Raw genomic sequence first — 21,767 nt, forward strand, 5'->3', positions numbered from 1 at the left:
ATTATTTACACTCAGTTCCCAATAACTGTTCCAGGGCAGCTTATGTTTGGAGGCACCTGTTGAAATGGTAGTCCAGAGCGGTCATTCATACACTGGAAACTTACACTGCTTACAGTGACCACTGATCCTTTCTCTTATCTTAATTTCCTCTCTTCTACCCTTCAAGAGCTGTGTCAATTTCACTCTTCTCCCTAGAGTTTGTATTGTGAAGCTTTAGTTCTGGGGTTTGCTGGGTCACAATGAACCTGTGATAATGGACACTAGATTGTTCTCTTCAACTATGACATGAGAGTTAGTAAAAAAAAAAAAAAAAAGAAAAAGAAAAAAAGGAACAAAATTAAATTACCTTTTAACTTCTAAAGTGCTTAAGGGGAAAATCTAGTAAACACTTAATAAAAAAGTCAAGGATGAGATACTGTCTCTGCTCAGAGAAAAGAGAAATGGTTGTATCAATTCAGCCATATGACTTTCTCACATATAACATGAGCTTTAATATCTGTCACCTCATTGCCATGTGAATTCCAGTAGCAGGTGCTGATCAATCAGCAGGCTGATTGATAGGATTCTAGCATCGGTTAAGTCCATGAAGAGCCAATCTCATAAAAAGATAAGGGGAAATCTGCCCCAAAGACTGAAAATTAAAAACGAATGAAAAGAATAGAAAAAATCATAGAGAAGAAATATGAGGCAATGTTAATGAGAGAAAGACAAAGAAGAATGTCACCAGCATCAACAAAAGAAAGAAGGGAAGTCCACACATAAGTAGAAAGACACAACAGCTACAATCTATGAAATCCCAGGGTTAGAAATGGGACATTCAAAGATATTGCTCCAAGGTGAGCCGGGCTCTGTGTTCCTCAGAGCAGTGCTACGATTAATGTCCCTTCCCTTGGACTTCTAACATCAGGCAATGAAGGAACTTTACACTTCTCTGGTCAAATGCACTGTCCAGAAGTTATAGGAAAAAATCTTCTCAAAAGGAAGAGACAGGGAGTTTTGCTGAGGAAAGTATACGGCAGGAGGAAGATCTCAGAAAATAACACTGTCAAAGAAAGTGATCATAAAAACTTCTCTGTCCTCAACTCATTACAGAAATAGAAATTTTCCTTTAACCCAAAGTATTTGTAATGCCAACCAAAAAATAAAATAAACTTGAGATAAGAAAAGGAGAAGAGCAGTGTTTGGACCATTTCTGAAAACTTTTGCTTATACTGCATACTGGGGCTGGAGGACGGGGTAGAAATATTGGGGGATGGAGGGAGAAAGAGGAGAGAACAAAGAGAAAGAAAAACAGAGAAAGAAACAGAAATAGAAAGGCAGAGAGACAGAAAGCCAGAGAGAGACATTCAGAGGGTTTGGATAGGGGCAAAAAGAGACAGACTTACTGAGGGAAAAAGGACTTCATGAGATCCCCTAATTCAGGGCTCCCCAACCCCTGGGCCTGTTAGGAACTGGGCTGCACAGCAGGAGGTGAGCGGCAGGTGAGCAAGCGAAGCTTCATCTGTATTTACAGCCGCTCCCCATTGCTCACATTACCGCCTGAGCTCTGCCTCCTGTCAGCATTATGGTGCGTTGTAGAGTTATTTCATTATATATTACACTGTAATAATAATAGAAATAAAGTGCACAGTAAATGTAACGTGCTTGAATCATCCCGAAACCATCCCCCCCACCCAGGTCTGTGGAAAAATTGTCTTCCACGGTCCCTGGTGCCAAAAAGGTTGGGGACCGCTGCCCTAATCCAATTCTCTGCATTCAGCCCACTTCATACCTAAGGTTAGACATAAGAAAATATATCTTTTTAGGTCTATAGATAAACAAATTTTTGGAGTTTCATGAATAAACAATTCTAGATAGCCAATCCCTTATCTGGGAAATATAAATTTCTTATGGCAAATATAAATCCTACATGCTTTGTTGTGTTTCCTTCTCTGCATTCATAGAGGATGGTCTGAGTTTATCCTCTAGGAGATAATTTTTCACTCTTCTATCTCCCCTTAGGCTTTTTCTTCCCTTGGCTGAATAATTGCTCGTTTACCTGTTTTCCATGGCTCTAATTTTCAAAACTTTTAATTATCTTTATTGGTTTCCTGAGCATTCTCTACAAACCCTCCCGAGCCCACCTCAGAGTTATCTAATAACAGAAGTCACAATGAACATGTATAGATCATCATACAGTGCTTGTAGGAAATTCACCAGTTACACAGGCAGCTTTTCCTTCAACCATCACAATCTCTTCTTAATACAGACATTGCAGTTACCCTTATTGTTATCGACGAGGAAAGGCATAAAGAGGTTAAAGGTGCTGGAGACTCCCAGACCAGGAGGGGGACAGACACACGGGCAGGCGCAGTTCAGAGGTATCAGCCCCTGTTAGGGAGGAGAGAGAAGGGGCATGAGGCAGGGATGGAGAAGGGAAGTCAGACTCAGGGGGCCTGTGTGCCATGGTAAGGACTTTTGTTTTACCCACTGGGCAATGGATGTTTTGAGCAATCTAGTGGAGAATCAGGCTTGTTTTAAGGGGTGACTACTCTGACCACCATTTGTAGTGTGATCTGGAGCTGGTGGGAGAGGCTTGTGCCCAATAATCAGTGAGGATTTTGAGAGTCTCTTGAAACAGACCAGGTGAGAGGTGATGAGTCCCAAACTAAGGCAAACGCTACAGAAATGGAAGATGTGGGCCCACATTCAGGAGCCATTAAAAAACAGAAGCAGAAGAGCCCATGAAAGAGACTGAGAGCAAGCAGTCAAAGAAGCCGGAGGAGTGATAGGAAGAGTGGCACAGAGGCTGCTGAGAAGCTCCAGAACCGGCACTTGGTGGGTCGACACAGTGACCCGAGGGGCTGCTTGTTCTGAGCAGTGAGAGCAGGAGACAAACTGCAGTGGGCTGAGAAGGAAATACTCAGAGATAAAAACTGTACTATCTGGGAGCTTTACGGTGGTGGCAAGGAATAAGATAAATGTGAGGGAGACTGAAGGGGCAGAGGAGTTTTGCTTTGGGAAAAGTTATAGACAGAAGAGAATAAGCAGAATATGAGCAAAGTATCATCAAGCATTTTATTTTTATGGATGAAAACACATCAGTACTTGGCAATGAGTGAGACTTAGCTAAAAATAGAATGAATCTGGCACTAAAAACTCCTACAATACGCAGTATCTAAGCATTAATATGTACATTAAATCTGAGATGATTAGGATATTTAAATGGAATTTATTGGTCTCTGAATGTACAGATATTTTTATATATTCCAAACTCTCTTACTAGCACTGCCCATACGGAAAAAAAATAACCAGTGTTGCAAATGCAAAGAATAAATCCCAATTCTAACACTATTGGTCATTATATATCATTGCCCCACATATTAGTAGGTAATAGAATGCTAGTGATTCCCATCTGGCATGTTTATGAGGCATGAAATAACCCATGTTTTCAGTTTTTAGCTTCAGCATTGTTTTCAGTACACCACATAATATGAAAGTACCTAGCACTGTGTCCAGCCCATTATAGAGGATAAATGGATTAAGCTAAACTCCGTCACTATCTTTGCAGTCCTGATTCCTTTGCTCAAAAAGAATCATTCAAATTTTAATACAACTTTAAACACTTCCTGAAAGCTTTTGCAGTCTGATTCCGATGTTCCTCTGCAATCTGTAACTGGCGTTCCCCTTAACTCAGTGTCAGGTCACCGTCCTTAGCATTCCCATGGCCATATGCTTGCTCTGCTCCCAATTTGCTATGGCTTCTAGGTCCATTTTAGCCTTTCTACTGATACCAGTTTGTCTTGGTGGACTTTTTCAAAGTGCTCTTCCATATACATATGGCAAAGTATTTCTTTCTCTCCACCAATAGCATTTAACATTGCAGTTCTAACCTCCAGATTTTAAAACAGTATTGTATAGAGTTCTAAGCCAGGATTCCACCAAATTCACCTGCCCACCAGGCTTTAGCTAGCGTCTCTCTAATTTTATCAGGTTCACCATATTTTATGGAAACAGGGTTTACCGCAAGTTTGAAAACAAAACAAAATCAAAACCCTGTTTTTAAAAATTTTAAACATCCTCTTGTGTTATTGTTTTTTACAAACCTAAGGAATGGTGAAATAATTAAACAAACATATACGCCAGTACTTATAGCACCCTAAAGAGAAGTGTTCACATTCACATTTCAAATTTGGATGAAAAAGTACAGTGCTAATACTAATCTCTTCAACCAAGTCCACTGTGAATTATAATACTATTTGGTGCGGGAAAAGCAAAACACCACTGAGATCTGCATAGCACAATGGTAAAAATAGATATTAGTCATCAGGCACAAATCTATTTAAGTATTTTGTGCTCACAAGTTCTAAAAAATAAGAAGAAAAGAAAAATGCTGATACCAAGAAAAGACATTTTGTGAAAGGATAATTAGTTGCTGCCCTACTTAATGATCTCTTTAGAAAACCGCAGGTAACTTCAGGTTTTCTTTTTTTTCGATATAGCCTGAGGTTGGCTTTGCCAATAACTAAATTACAGCAGACTTCTAAGCAGATGGACTGGAAACAAATGTCAAAAGCAAATTAACACATCACGAGATGACTCTGACCTCTGAACAGTAGATAGACATCTCGTAAGATGATGCGCTGGCCCTTTGCCAGCCATACTTGAGGCAGGAGATGTCTGGGATAAGATGAAATCAAGGAATGACACAAGAGAACCACTAAAAGGAAGCAAGAAAGAAGAGCTTACCCATTCTGTCGCTGACTTAAAAGTAGTATCTCTCATTCTGACTTACTTCACTCTGTATGACAGACTCTAGGTCCATCCACCTCACTACTAATAACTCAATTTCGTTTCTTTTTATGGCTGAGTAATATTCCATTGTATATATGTGCCACATCTTCTTTATCCATTCATCTGTTGATGGACACTTAGGTTGCTTCCATGTCCTGGCTATTGTAAATAGAGCTGCAATGAACATTTTGGTACATGACTCTTTTTGAATTATGGTTTTCTCAGGGTATATGCCCAGTAGTGGGATTGCTGGGTCGTATGGTAGTTCTATTTGTAGTTTTTTAAGGAAATTCCATACTGTTCTCCATAGTGGCTGTATCAGTTTACATTCCCACCAACAGTGCAAGAGTGTTCCCTTTTTTCCACACCCTCTCCAGCATTTACTGTTTCTAGATTTTTTGAAGATGGCCATTCTGACCGGTGTGAGATGATATCTCATTGTAGTTTTGATTTGCATTTCTCTAATGATTAATGATGTTGAGCATTCTTTCATGTGTTTTCTGGCAATCTGTATATCTTCTTTGGAGAAATGTCTATTTAGGTCTTCTGCCCATTTTTGGATTGGGTTGTTTGTTTTTTGATATTGAGCTGCTTGTAAATTTTGGAGATTAATCCTTTGTCAGCTGTTTCATTGGCAAATATTTTCTCCCATTCTGAGGGCTGTCTTTTGGTCTTGTTTATGGTTTCCTTTGCTGTGCAAAAGCTTTTAAGTTTCATTAGGTCCCATTTGTTTATTTTTATTTCCATCTCTCTAGGAGGTGGGTCAAAAAGGATCTTGCTGTGATTTATGCCATAGAGTGTTCTGCCTATGTTTTCCTCTAAGAGTTTGATAGTGTCTGGTCTTACATTTAGGTCTTTAATCCATTTTGAGTTTATTTTTGTGTGTGGTGTTAGGGAGTGTTCTAATCTCATACTTTTACATGTACCTGTCCAGTTTTCCCAGCACCACTTATTGAAGAGGCTGCCTTTTCTCCACTGTATATTCTTGCCTCCTTTATCAAAGATAAGGTGACCATACGTGCGTGGGTTTATACCATGTGCTAACACATATATATGGAATCTAAGAAAAACAACAACAACAAAAAAAGGTCATGAAGAACCTAGGGGTAAGACAGGAATAAAGGCACAGACCTACTAGAGAATGGACTTGAGGATATGGGGAGGGGGAAAGGTAAGCTGTGACAAAGTGAGAGAGTGGCATGGACATATATACACTACCAAACGTAAAATAGATAGCTAGTGGGAAGCAGCCGCATAGCACAGGGAGATCAGCTCGGTGCTTTGTGACCACCTAGAGGGGTGGGATAGGGAGGGTGGGAGGGAGGGAGACGTAAGAGGGAAGAGATATGGGAACGTATGTATATGTATAACTGATTCACTTTGTCATAAAGCAGAAACTAACACACCATTGTAAAGGAATTATACTCCAATAAAGATGTTAAAAAAAGAAAAGTAGTATCTCTCAGACCCATGCTCTATATTGTTTGGAGGAAATGAATAAGACCTATTCCTTCCAGAAGTATTAAGAGAGAAAAAGAACAGCTAATCAGAAATATTGGATATCACCAAATGGCCAAGCTGGCTATTTCTCAAGAGCCTGAGAGATTGATGATAGCATAGGGTTTGGGCCCCAGCCCTCAAGACTCAACAACCTGATTTTGGTAGCACTCTAAGAAGGGCTCCATCCCTTAGGGGTGGACTCACAGTACCCCAATATAACACGCAGAATGCTAATGGCCATACCTCAATGATTCTAAGACCTGTGAGAGGGTCAAGGACATTGTCTTCTTGTTCATTCATCACCATGTCCCATGTCTGGTACCTGGTAGGCATTCAATATAGATTTGTGGGCTGAATGAACTCAATTCACCTTTTTCTATCTTTTCAAGGCTAACCAATGCATATTCTGTGTCAAATTCGTTAATATTCAATCAGGTTACCATAGAACCTGCTGGCCTACATCTGCTCTGACTAAATATGAACTCTCAGGAGGGACAGTCTATATTCCTTATTTCAGAATTCATTATGGATGCATATGTGAACTGTCCTCAAGCACCATAAACACTCTGACCTAGTCCAGATTATTTGTTTGACATAATTCCAATATGGCGACTGGTGAAGATCGAGAAGCCATCTTTAAGTCATGGGAATTATCACCTACTTGGAAGTAAATGGAAACTGTGAGCTGAGTCTTTTCTTCTCTCTTTCTTCTTTATCCCTAGTGCTTCTTCTCCTCAGCTTTCCTTTGAATCTAAGAGCCCACTTTCATTTCTCATTTCTACTCCTGTCCTGACATATACTCACTGTCCAACCTCTATTCTATTCTGCATCTAAGAGATAATTTATATTTCTCATCTCACTTTCCTACTTATTTCCATGTGGTCCCACCAAATTTCTATCTGCAAACCACCCACCCCCTCATTCAAAACCATCTTCAGCATGAACTTCATGCAAGATAACTTCCCAATCCTAGTCATTGAATGAGTTTGCTTATTTTTTCTCAATGTTATTGCCAAGGAATTGTCTGTCTTGAAAAGTCCATACACAAAATGACAGAAAAAAAAATTAAACTGAATAAAGCAAGTAAAAATGTTGATGCTGCAGGATCAGACTCTCATTAAAATGTTGGTATCTGTGCAATATTTATTTTAGTGGGACATGTATGTATATATACCTATATACATGCAATAGGTAAATGTTAAATAAATAGATATATAACAGACAAATGTTATTCCTTTAACTGCTTACCACATTACAGAAGCAGAAAGAACAGGTTGTAGTGATGTAGTGAGCCTCTTCAGTGCCTGAAGAATATATTTTTTGTCTTACCAGCCCCCACCAAAAAAAAGTTGATCATCATGGTAATATAATAATTAATTAATTAACTATTCTTGATAAGATCACACAACTGCTGTAAAAATGTGATGGTATGTAGATATTAAAGAATGTCACATATTTTCAGACAAGTAATATTTATTACTTATTTATAAACTAGTTAAAGTGTCTAACAGACACTGGCACAGTGTCTGGCACAGTAGGAATTTTTGAAATTTTAATTCCTTCTCTCTTTTTCTCTTCAACTGAGTATACACTATATATGTACACTTACACATGTGTGCATTTTATTTCCCTGATTCGTTCTGTTCATTAATTGATAATGAGTGAATTTTGAGAAAGATCAAAATTCAAAGATCAAAATGAATGCCCACAGGATGGATTTTCTCAGTAATAATGGAATTCCTGATGTATCTTCATAACAAGAATGGGAAGAATTAAATATCTCACAAGAAAGGAAAATTAAAATGGATGTTCCTATCGATTGAATTATGCTCTCTTATCAACCACCTGATCTTGATCTTTGTGCTAGAGATGTCAAAGATAATTTTTTAATACTTTTCGCTAATGTATTTCCTTCATCACTCCTTCTGGGGCTTTCTATATAATCAGCAAGCTGGCCAAAATAAAACTTTAGGAAACATTACTATTAATAAATGCAGGCTCCTGGGTAAAGTGTCAAAACATTTCCAAAGGGCCAGATTTTAACCTCCTATTCATTCCACTCACTTCTGTCCAATTACCAAATGCATGCCGTTTTAACCTAGGTACACATTTTTAAAGTTTGACATTGACATGCACCACACAGAGATCAGAACTGGGCAGAGGCCCATGACTTACTATGATTTATATTCTGTCATTGAAGCTAATGCATAGTGAATGGTTCAAAATCCTCTTCCCTTTCTCCAGCCCTTTAAATGGAATCAAGCATAGGTACAATATTAATTTTAAAGTTAACTTACTCTAATTGAATGGCAATGTTTTATTACAGTCATGTATCAAACAAGGACCATAATACATCATAAATGACATAGCTAAAGTAGATCCTTTTATGCTTTGCCTTTCATTCTCCTTGATTTTTTATCCATAAGTGCTTTAAATGCCACCATTAGTATATTAATATACTCTGTTAGTAAATTAGTATTACTAAATTACCCCTATACTAGAAATAGCATTCCTAATGATATGCAAACCACTTCATACTTCTTCAAACAGAGGTGTTCTTATATCATAGAAACCCATAGCTAAAGGAATCTTAAGTGGTCATCCAGTCTATACGCCTTCTTTTAAGAAGAATTCATTTTCTCATAGGTATTAAACCTCTTTGTCCCTCAGATGGTTCTCTCTTACTAGCATCCAAGATAAAGTAATGAGTTAGTGATATTTCTTTTTTAAAATGTTTCAGTAAAAAAACACATAGTATGAGAACTAACCTCTTAACAAATTGTTCATTTTATAATACAGTATCATTAACTATAAGCACAATGTTGTACAGAAGATGTCTAGAATATTTTCATCGTGCACAACTGAAACTTTATACCCATTGAACACCAACTCCCATTTTCCCCCTACCCCTAGTCTCCAGCAATCACCATTCTACTTCTTGCTTCTATGAGTTTGACTACTTTATATACCTCATATAACTGGAGTCATGCAGTATTTTTTCCTTCTGTGACTAGCTTATTTCACATGGTGTAATTCCTTCAAGATACATCCATGTTGCTGCGTGATAGGATTTCCTTTTTTAAAAGTTGAATAATATTCCATTATACATATATATATATCTGTATATGTGTGTGTATATATATAAATATATCTGTATTTGTGTGTGTGTGCGTGTGTGTATATATATATATATATATATATATATATCAATGACCATTTACATTACTTCCACATTTTAGCTACTATGAATAATGATACAATGAACATGAGAGTGCAAATATCTCTTCGAGATCCTGATTTTCTTTTGGATATATACCCAGAAGTAGAATTGCTGGAACATATGGTAAGTTGTATTATTAATTTTTTGAGAAACCTCCATACTGTTTCCTAGTAGCTCCACTATTTTACATTCCATCAACAGTGCACAAGTTTCCAATTTCTTCACATCCTCACCAACACTTGTTTTTTCTTGTTTTTTGATAATGGTCATCCTAAATATGATGAGGTGATATCTCACTATGGTTTTACAGAATGGGACTGTCATAAAAACAGATATAGAGACAAATGGAACAGAATAGAGAGTCCAGGTATAAATCCACACCTATGTGGTCAGCTGATCTTCAACAAGGTCACCAAGAATACACATCGGGGAAAGGATAGTCCCTTCAACAAATGGTGTTGGGAAAAATGGATTTCTAGATAAGGAAGGAAGAAATGAGAGAAAGAAGAGAAAGAAAGAAAAGAAAGAAAGAAAGAAAGAAAGAAAGAAATTTGACCCATATCTTACACCATACACAAAAATCAACTCAAAATAAATTAAAATGGAAACTGAAGACCTGAAACTAAAAATACTAGAAGAAAACATAAGGGGAAATCTTCATGACATTGATCTTGGCAATGGTGTCTTGGATATGATACCAAAAGCACAGGCAACAAAAGCAAAAATAGACAAATGAGACTACATCAAACTAAAAATCTTCTGCACAATAAAGGAAACAATCAACAGAGTGAAAAGGCAACCTAAGGAATGGGGAAAAAAATTCACAAACCACATATTTGATAAGGGGTTAATTTCCAAAATATATAAGAAACTATTACAGCTAAACAGAAAAAATTCCTAATTTAAAAATGGGCAAAGGTTAATGCTATGGTGGTAATCATTTGTCAACATATAAGAGTATTGGGACTTCCCTGGTGGTCCAGTGGGTAAGACTCTGAGCTCCCAATGCAGGAGGCCTAAGTTCCATCTCTGGTCAGGGAACTAGATCTTGCATGCATGCCACAATTGAGTCCACATGCCACAAGTAAAGATCCTGCATTCCGCAGCTAAGACCAGGCACAGCCAAAATAAATAAATAAATAAATATTTTAAAAAAATATATGTGTATCAAATCAATATGTTGTACACCTTAAACTTACCCAATGTTATATATCAATTATATCTCAATAAAGCTGGAGAAAAAAATGGTCAAAGGACTTGAGCAGATATATCTCTAAAGAAGACATAAAAATAGCCAACAAGTATACAAAAAAAAAAGTTTAATATCACTAATCATCACAGAAATGACATTTTTAAAAAGATCATATTCAATGAAAACAAACTGATTCTCAGTGATGTGGTTGATTTATAACTTCCCAGCAAAAAATAGGAACCTCTTATAGTTGAGTTGAAAATAAAAAATGATTTTTATTCATATCTGTCTGACTTTCACTGTAAACATTAGAACTGACCTAAAACAAAACTGTGAAGCCTGTGCTGACACCCTCCATTTCCCTTGAGAAGTATCCTGGCCTCTGTGATTCATTTGTTTATTTACTTATTTATTTTTCTTATGAGTTATCCATTTCATGCACATCAGTGTATACATGTCAATCCCAATCTCCCAATTCATCACACCAAAACCCTCACCCTTTGCTGCTTGCACCCCTTGGTGTCCAAATGTTTCTTCTCTACTTCTGTGTCTCAATTTCTGCTCTGCAAACCGGTTCATCTGTACCATTTTCTAGGTTCCACGTATATGCGTTAATATACGATATTTGTTTTTCTCTTTCTGACTAACTTCACTCTGTATGACAGTCTCTAGATACATACACATCTCTACAAATGACCCAATTTTGTTCCTTTTTTTGGCTGAGTAATATTCCATTGTATATATGTACCACATCTTCTTTATACATTCGTCTGTCAATGGGCATTTAGGTTGCTTCCATGACCTGGCTATTGTAAATAGTGCTGCAGTGAACATTGAGGTGCATGTGTCTTTTTGAATTATGGTTTTCTCAGGGTATATGCCCAGTAATGGGATTGCTGGGTCATATGGTAATTCTATTTTTAGTTCTTTAAGGAACCTCCATACTGTTCTCCATAGTGGCTGTATCAATTTACATTCCCACCAACAGTGCAAGAGGGTTCCCTTTTCTCCACACCCTCTCCAGCTTTTGTTGTTTGTAGATTTTCTAATGATGCCCATTCTAACTGGTGTGAGGTGATACCTCATTGTAGTTTGGATTTGCATTTCTCTAATAATTTGTGATGGTGAGCAGCTTTTCATGTGCTTCTTGGCCATCTGTATGTCTTCTTTGGAGAAATGTCTATTTAGGTCTTCTGCCCATTGTTGGATTGGGTTGTTTGTTTTTTTAATATTGAGCTGCATGAGCTGTTTATATATTTTGGGATTAATCCTTTGTCCGATGATCCATTTGCAAATATTTTCTCCCATTATGAGGGTTGCCTTTTCTTCCTGTTTATGGTTTCCTTTGCTGTGCAAAAGCTTTTAAGTTTCATTAGGTCCCATTTGTTTATTTTTGTTTTTATTTCCATTACTCTAGGAGGTGAATCAAAAAAGATATTGCTGTGATTTATGTCAAAGAGCGTTCTTCCTATGTTTTCCTCTAAGAGTTTTATACTGTCCAGTCTTACATTTAGGTCTCTAATCCATTTTGAGTTTATTTTTGTGTATGGTGTTAGGGAGTGTTCTAAGTTCATTCTTTTACATGTAGCTGTCCAGTTTTCTCAGCACCACTTTTTGAAGAGACTCTCTTTTCTCCGTTGTATATCCTTGCCTTCTTTGTCATAGATTAGTTGACCACAGGTGCGTGGGTTTATCTCTGGGCTTTCTATGCTGTTCCATTGATCTGTATTTCTGGTTTTGTGCCAGTACCATATTGTCTTGATTACTGTACCTTTGTAGTATAGTCTGAAGTCAGGGACTCTGATTCCTCCAGCTCTGTTTTTATCATGCTCATCTTGAATTTTCAAAGGCTCTCTCCCTCTTCCTGGAACACTTGCCCTCTCTTCTTATCCCCATCTCAGTCTAATTTCTGGTCATCTTTCAGACTGCAATTTAAATGTCACTGCTTCAGTAGAACTTTCCTGCCCCCAACCCTGCTCCAAACTAGGTCAGGTCAATTCTCCTTATTATAGACTTTCAAAGCACTTTTACTTCTCCTTTGCAGCACCTAAAAACATCATAACCACTAAGTTATTTGCTTGTAATGTATGCTCCATGTGCACAGGGGTTATCTTACTCTGTTCATGTCTGTCCCCTGGCTTAGCATTCAAGTTCAATAACTTTAGCAGAAAAAAAAGTGAGAAACTAATACTCAGCCTCTCAGTCTCTACGTGGAAAGTGCTGAAACTCTTCCACACAGCTTGAATTCTCTGGTTTTCTATTGTGTGTGGCTACTTTTGAATGATTTCAACATTTTTGTTCCTGTGAATCGGCTTCCACAATGGTTATTCTATTGACAATACCACACTCCTATGTGTGGGGTGAAAGGTGATGCAATTTCAATGCCTCTGGGTGTTCAATGCCTCTGGGTGTTCCCTAGGTGGTGATAAAGTAATGTCATCTACATAAGCCAGCATTAAAGCACATCGTCCTCCACCTCCTAGGTGAGTTGATCTCATCATACATCACTCAGGAAAGCCCCCAGTTCTAGGTTTCAAGCCCTTCCTCAATACCTGGGCCATGGGGCTGAGCTTAGCTGCTCACTGTTTTACTCTGAGACAGCAACATCTTGATAGAAGGTGTGAGTGAGAAATATACATCCAGAAATTCTATGATTTTATCAACATGTGAAGAATTCAGAATGCAATAAGGACCTCACAAAGTTGAGCACTTAATCCCACACACTGATATGAGAATGACTTATTTCTATACCTAGCTCTGTGTTATTTTATTATAAAGAGAAGTATCTGACACATATCAGATGCTTCACTGTGATTGAAGTAACCTTTCTTTGCTACCAGTGAATCATGCTAATTCATATTCCAAGATGAGGCATCTGAGCTCAGTATCTCCTGTGTACCTGCGGCAGCTATACTTGCCCCCTCATCAGTTCTACAAATCTCATGGCTTACAATTAATCTTCTCAGACCCCATCTTTGTTGCCAGAGAATGTGGGTATAGTATTGGCAAGGAACAGCTAACATATCCAAATAGATTGTTATGATACAGCATGAATAAAAACTTATGACTGGACTAGATTTATCAGAAAATTTTCCAGGCTAACAGAGAGGGGAGAAAACCTGGTAACATGCAATTTTCAATTGTTTCTGTTTTTCTACTCAAGCTTCTCTTGGGTAAATATAACATCTAGGCTGCTGTCCATTCCAAAGGCTTGAATTTTGGAAAGAATACAAAGTTGATTGTATTCTGCCCTCCATTGTGCCAACTGACTCTGCGATGCTGAGAATAGAAATATTTTCCTTTCTGACCTTAATATCAATCAGTGGACTTTGTCAGACTTGACATTTTATTATCCCTTCCTTAGTGGCATGCTGTAAATAGAAACATTCTTGTTATAAATTGTTCTTTGAAGTTTGACATTGTACAAATTACACTGTGTACTGTATTTTATTAAATGGTGAAACTCAGCAGGCTTTCTCTCAGGAGGCCAACTTATGGTACTTTGTTCTCCTAAGAAATGAATGTTATGTTGGCAGGCTAAGCAAGAGGTTTTATCATAACCATTCTGTCAGCAAATAAGTCATAAAATCTTTTCTTAGGATACATGTCAAAGCATTTATCCTGATCTTTAATATATGTCTTAACATAGAGAGCAATACACTACAACTCAGCATGGGCTGGTGCCTGCACTCAGCAAAGAACCAACACATAAATGCAACATTAAGAATTAGTACACAAACAAAAAGGCAACAGTATGGAAATAAAGAGGGATCAAGGGTTTTTTTCTTGATTTAAAAAGGTATTTAAGTAAACCACAAATATCCAAATATATGTCATGTTTAAGGTATCAGGAAAGATGTATGGAATACAAAGAATAAGGTTGTCTTCATGGAGCTTATGGTCTAGTTGAGTAAGTATCGGATAAATACATGAAAACAGTAAGAAAAGAAGAAAGTACATGACAAATGACCACTAATCATAATAGATGCTCAAGGACAAGAGTTGGAACACTATGGCTCCTTTATAAATAATTATGACAAGTTATTTGTAGGTGATTTTATTGGAACACAGCCAGACTCACTTTTTAAAATATTATCTAAGACTGCTTTTGTGCTACAACAGCAGAATTGAGTAGTTGCATCAGAGACGTTATGGCCCACCAAACCTAAAATATTTACTGTCTTTACCGAACAAGTTTGCCAACCCCTGTTCTAGAAGAGATTGCTGTGCACTGGACTGATAAAGAAGGGGTCAAAGAATGGGTAGAAATCAGTGGAGGGAGGAAATGAGGGAGGAGTACTCTGAGCCAAAGGAACCAAACAAGCAAAAGTGCAGAGGTGGGAATCTATGGGCTGGAGCAATACAGAGACCCACCTGGCCTACAGTGGTGGGGTGGTTGTTTGAAGAAGTGGTGACCACATGGAAATGGTGGTTTTGAGCTGGGCACAAGAACGACAAAGTACCTAAAGGCCAAGTGAAGAAATGGGACTTTCTCTTCACAGTCAGCAGAAGAGAGCTTTGTTATGATGGTTACTGTTTCGTGTGTTTTTCTTTGATTTAGCAGACAAGTAAAACAAACGAAAGATATAGTCTAGAAAATATTACCATTTTATTACCTGTAAAAAGCAGGCATTTTATTTCATCTAACTAGATCAGTTTACTGCAGAGCAAAGAAAATAGTCAAATAGCTTTTTACACCATCTCTATAAAGCCATCCTTCCTTTTCATTCATTTCAAAGAAAATTTAACATTGTTATTCATAGTTTCTTACCCAGCACATACTTGTGTTCCTTACACCTGTGATCCATATTTTCTTCATGTTTATTACTTGAAGAATCAAAGCCCTGAGCAGCAACAGAGATAAAGAATGGTCTTTGATCCTGTCCTTTTTTTGATGTACAGGGTGTATGGTGCTGTCATTTTGATTTGCCCAAAGGTTAAAGCTTAAAGACAGTACAGAAAGTGCAGTCCTCCAAAGAGATAAATACATCAGGGCCATCTCCCAGGCAAACAGTATCTGATATTTTTGCTTCTGGCCATCAGCCATTTGAGTCTAGTGCTGGGGCCTAGGAAAATATTAGCAAGTCTCTCCACGTATCCAGTGACCCTGAGTGGTAGCCCAATTACAAACCATTTGTGCCTATCAGGACTCTCTGAAAAGTACAGGTACATTCTAAGGCAAAAATTTAGGCTCGAGATAGATATAATCCCAGGATCCAACTAACGAAGACCCCCAAATCTGTGGGTTACCCATGAACAAAATCTGCCTTTCAGGTGTCACCCAGCACCAGATAGATGAGACATCACAGGATCTCTCAAAAGTTTAATGGAGACTTCAGCTCTGATTCTAATCAGTCTCATGCTCCAGAGGCTGTGCTGGAACCAGATATAACTCAACTAACCTAGTTTCATGGAGAATTTTCAGGTTACACAAGTTTGGGGGAAATATGTTATAATGGAAAAAAATCACAGGCTCTGCAGTTGGAAAAACTGAGTTTAATTTTACTCGTTGAGCTCCCTTGAGCCAATCACTTAATTTCCCTGAATATAATTTTTCTTACATGTAAAATGACATAATCATAATCTCACAGTGCTACTGGGGAGAGTCAAATAGAAAACATTTGTTAAATCACATTGCAAACGTCAAGCTAATCTACAAATATTTCTTGTTACTGTCACTTCACATTTTATACAAGCAGTTTCTAAAATATCGTCCAGGGGTACCTGGAAACACCAAGACCCTTTTAGCTCTGCAATAAAACTATTTTTATAACTAAAATAAGCTGTTATTTGACTTTTCATTCTGATTAACTCAAGTGTACCAGGGAGTTTTCCTGAGGCTCAGTGGTATATGGTGACATCATCACTCTATCAGTTGATGGAATGGTGTGCTTGTGCACATTTATGTTTTCCAGAATTTTCTAAAAGAAACTTTTGGGGTCCTCAATAATTGTTAAGAATGTAAAGGAGTTCTGATATTAAAATGTTTGAGAATTACTGTTTTATAATATAGGTTTAGAGATGCTTAAATGGACTTTATAAGCAAATAAAACGCACACTGCTCCTTTGCTAAATATATGTGCAGATTAAAGAGGAAGAAAGAAATATCTTTAAATGTTATACACTTAGGGCTTCCCTGGTGGTGCAGTGGTTAAGAATCTGCCTGCCAATGCAGGGGACACAGGTTCGATCCCTGCTCCGGGGAGATCCCACATGCCATGGAGCAGCTAAGCCCATGCACCACAACTACTGAGCCTGGCTCTAGAGCCCACGAGCCACAACTACTGAGCCTGTGTGCTGCGACTACTGAAGCCCACGTGCCTAGAGCCCCTGCTCAGCAACAAGAGAAGCCACTGCAATAAGAAGCCCGCACACCGCAATGAAGAGTAGCCCCCGCTTGCTGCAACTAGAGAAAGCCCACATGCAGCAACGAAGTCCCAACAGATCCAAAAATAAATAAATAAAATAAATAAATTAAAAAAAAATGTTTGGGCTTCCCTGGTGGCGCAGTGGTTGAGAGTCCGCCTGCCGATGCAGGGGACACGGGTTTGTGCCTCGGTCCGGGAAGATCCCACATGCCGCGGAGCGGCTGGGCCCGTGAGCCATGGCCGCTGAGCCTGTGCGTCTGGAGCCTGTGCTCAGCAACGGGAGAGGCCACAACAGTGAGAGGCCCAGGTACCACAGAAAAATAAATAAATAAATAAAATATTTTTAAAAAATAAAATTTTTTAAAAAAGTATTTTATAGATAAATATAATATGTTGATTAAAAATGAGTTACTTTTTGTTGGTAAAATTAGTAACATAATAAGACATAATTTGGAACTAAAGGTATGTATGACACAGACAAAAGTAAAAAGAGTTAGAATAGGAAGAGATCTATATTAACAATCAATATTATTTATAAAGTCATAATAATATAAATAATACATGTTAATTCAATTAAAATGAGACAAAAGTTGTTGGCCTTGGGAAACAAGACTCAAGAATTGATCTTGGGTGGACATATATACACTACCAAACGTAAGGTAGATAGCTAGTGGGAAGCAGCCGCATAGCACAGGGAGGTCAGCTCAGTGCTTTGTGACCACCTAGAGGGGTGGGATAGGGAGGGTGGGAGGGAGGGAGATGCAAGGGGGAAGAGATATGGGAACATATGTATATGTATAACTGATTCACTTTGTTATAAAGTAGAAAGTAACACATCATTGTAAAGCAATTATACCCCAATAAAGATGTTAAAAAAAAAAAAAAGAGAATTGATCTGGGGGCTTCCCTAGTGGCGTAGTGGTTGAGAGTCCTCCTGCCGATGCAGGGGACACGGGTTCATGCCCCGGTCTGGGAAGATCCCACATGCCGTGGAGCAGCTAGGCCCGTGAGCCATGGCCGCTGAGCCTGAGCGTCCGGAGCCTGTGCTCCGCAACGGGAGAGGCCACAACAGTGAGAGGCTCGCGTACCGCAAAAAAAAAAAAAAAAAGACTTGATCTTGGTTGTTGTAATAATAACCCAAAAGTATTGTTTGGCCTCATATACTGTGTTCATGCATTACAATGACAAAACTGAAAACTATTTTTAAAAATTGTCCTTCAATTATTAACAATAGAGAAGACATGGAAACAACTAAGTGTCCATTGATGGATGAATGGATAAAGAAACTGTGGGGTTTATATATATATATATATATATATGTATGTGTGTATATATATATATATATGCACAATGGAATATTATTGAGGCATAAAAAATGAGGAAATCCTACCATTTGCGACAACAAAGACGGATCTTGAAGGCATTATGCTAGGTGAAATAAGTCAGACAGAGAAAGACAAATACTGCATGATCTCACTTATATGTGGAATCAAAAAAAAACTCATAGAAAAAGAGATCAGATTTGTGGTTACCAGTGGGGAGTGGGGGGACTGGAGAAAGGTGGTCAAAAGGTACAAACTCCAGGTCATAAAATAAATATTAGGGATGTAATGTACAACATGATGACTATAGTTAACACTGCTGTATGATATATAGGTAAGTTGTTAAGAGAATAAATCTTGAGTTCTCATTACAAGGAGAAATTTTTTTTCTTTTTTTTTTCTTATTCTCTTTTTATTGTACCTGTATGAGATGAGATGATAAGATAATAGCTGAACCTATTGTGGTAATCATTTTACAATATATGTAAATCAAACCATCATGTTGTATGCCTTAAACTTACACAGTGAGGTATGTCAATTGTTTCTCAATAAAACTGGGGGGAAAATTGGGTTTCACTGTTTTGTTTGATATTGTAAGAATCACCAAAATCTCAATTACACAACACAGCTGCCTACAAATGGCCCTCAGACATCTGAACCTCTGATCTATCCAGATAGATTTTTGTTTGTGATTTGAGCCAGAAGCAGAGAATGTCAAACAAGTCTGAATCCAAATAGAATCTGAATATGAAGCCAGAATGGAGAACAAACCTAGCTTTGGAATGGAAAACAGGACCAAAGTAGGATGTAGGCAGAAGTCAAGCGTTGGAAGCAACATCCAGGATACCCCAAGGCAAAGCATTTTAAACATTCAGTACCCTACTGAAATAAGAGTACGGCAGAAACTAGCTCCATTTTCCCCTGCTGTTAGCTTTCTGGATCACTCTTCTTTGTTAAAACTGATGCTTGGGAGTAAATTGTTCTTTAGATGACTTATAGAAGGGAACTTTGGTAAAGGAGAAGAATTCATGCAATTTAGAACTTCATATTGCAGAGTAACCTGAGAGATTATATTGAAATCCATAGAAAAGACTATAATAAAGATTACTTTAGCAGAAAGGTCTGATAAAGATGAGGTCAATAAAAAGGCTAGAATTGGGGCATGCCACAATGGCTTTAGGGAAAATTTAATATCTCTCTCTCTCTCTTTCTCTCGCTCCAAAAACTGTGACTCTGGAAGAAGTTACAATTTTAAAATAACCTCTACTTTATTTCTTCTCTTTCTTCTCTCTGGAAGAGATAGCCACAGGAAGGGGACAAAAATATGTTTACACACTTTAAAATTGTTATATTCAGAAGTAATTAGGCATGGGGATAAAGAAGATCACTTCTCTCTTCCAGTGAGAAGAGAACTTATATAATTTTGAAGTAGTACAGATTCAGTGAGGTAATATACATCGGCTAAAATGTACTATTCGCAACTATCTTTCACAGGTTAGAAAGCACCATTTTGCTTTTCCCTAATATATCTTTGTCCATCTATTTTCTGTGTTGTTGAAAATGGACTCTTGAATCCCTGCAAGAGAAAGCTGGAGGTGATCCACTTTTGAAAGTATACTCAGATCAAGCACCCAATGGATAATTTAGTGATAGTGAACCAGAGAATGTGGTTATAACAGAGCCCCCAGAACCACTAGCCACTTTGAAATGATATTGGCCTTATAAATACGATTTTTATTTAAAAGTTCAAGTGAATACATGCTATATTTCTACTGGCTAACCACATTTCTTAAATTTGTGGTTATGACATAAATACACATGGATCCTTTACTATTTAACCAAAACAATATTTATCAAGCATTTATTATCTGTGAAATGAGACAAACTCTCTGTCAAATTAGTTTTCAGCTGATTACGGGTAATAATATAAGTCCAAAGGTAGCCCCCCAAAAACTATAAAATAAGAGCTGCTCATATTTAAAATAGAGGTTTAGTAAGGCAGGCTTATGAATTAATAGAAAAACATGGTATACATCAAATTTGTAAATAATATAGAAGCAATACCATTTTCTTCATTGGTAACACTTCATGAACACTAACTCCATGTCAGGCACTGACCTCATTTAACCTTCACAATCACCTTAGACACAGCAATCACTGAATGTAATTTTCAGAAATTCTGCTAATATTAGATGGTACAGAGAAGCAAAAGTCTCAGAGAAGTTCTCCCATATAAAGTTTCCCTACTCCTCAGAAACTGGATTTAAGATGAACTCTCACCCCATTTGGGGAGCACTGGTTTAAATATCTGATGATACCAGCAAAGCAGAGTGCTCTTTTATATAGGAAGCAACAGCATGGAGAATATTTTCAGCACCGAATCCAACACACTCATTGTTATGCTACTGTAAACATATGAAGTCAACGAATAAATTAGACTTAGCATGGAGGCCTGAGATCCAGTGAGAAGCACTGAAAAGAAAAGGTCTTGGGAATTCAAGCCATCTCACCAGGTAGAAAAGGTGAAGTGAATAATTATCCCCGGATAGTGACCTTTTCTGATACAGATGAAGGAAAGAACGAAAAACACCTAACAGGGAAAGCTCATGCTTCAAAAATACACTCTCCTCTTACAGTTGAAATATCACTTTAGAGCACAATTGGATTTTAAAGTTGTATTTTAAATAATTACAATAATTAATATAATAGTGTTTAAGTAGCTTTTATATTGACACTACGTTACCATTGACAATGGCATGATGATATACTACTGGCAAGAGCATTAAAAATAAAAAAGACCTAAAAATATGATAGCTATGACCTAAGTAGTTATCATGCTGAACTTTTTAATTCAATGGATATTGGAAGACTTTTCAAAGTAAAAATGATAATTAATTAACATAAAATAAAAGTGTCAGGCCAAGTTTAGTACTCAGCTTGTCCCAATAATATATATATTAGAATTAAAAGGCTTTAGAATGAAAGATCACTCTTAGTTCTGGGTTTAAAAAACATAAACATATTTCTAATTAATATATATATATATATATATATGGTTTACTCTATCATCTACCCTTGAATATAATATTTAATCAGAGATGAGCATTCTCTTGTTGGAGACCATTTTAAATAAATAAAAATTATCACTGCTTTACAGAATCCACATAATTTTTTGAAGCTCTGTTGGATTCCAAAATATTTTGCTGGTGTCTTTTGTTGTACTTAAGGGTAATTTTATTTAGGAAAATGTATTTTAATACAAATCAATAAGAAAAAGACAATAACCCAATAGGGAGGGAAAAAATAGACAAAAGGCATGACAAGACACAAGATATTTCATGAATGAAGAAATATGTAAAAGTAATAAAAATATAAAGATGTTCACTCTCATT

At 37.3% G+C, this 21,767-nt stretch overlaps 1 protein-coding gene across 3 annotated transcripts in view; it reads right to left on the reverse strand.

Annotated features, from left to right (window-relative positions):
- TMEM117 (transmembrane protein 117) overlaps positions 1-21,767 on the reverse strand; it is a 537,774-nt gene that overhangs the window by 278,759 nt on the left and 237,248 nt on the right. The window lies entirely within an intron of this gene.

This window comes from Globicephala melas, chromosome 10, assembly GCF_963455315.2.
Source record: "Globicephala melas chromosome 10, mGloMel1.2, whole genome shotgun sequence".
NCBI classification, from domain to species: Eukaryota; Metazoa; Chordata; class Mammalia; order Artiodactyla; family Delphinidae; genus Globicephala; species Globicephala melas.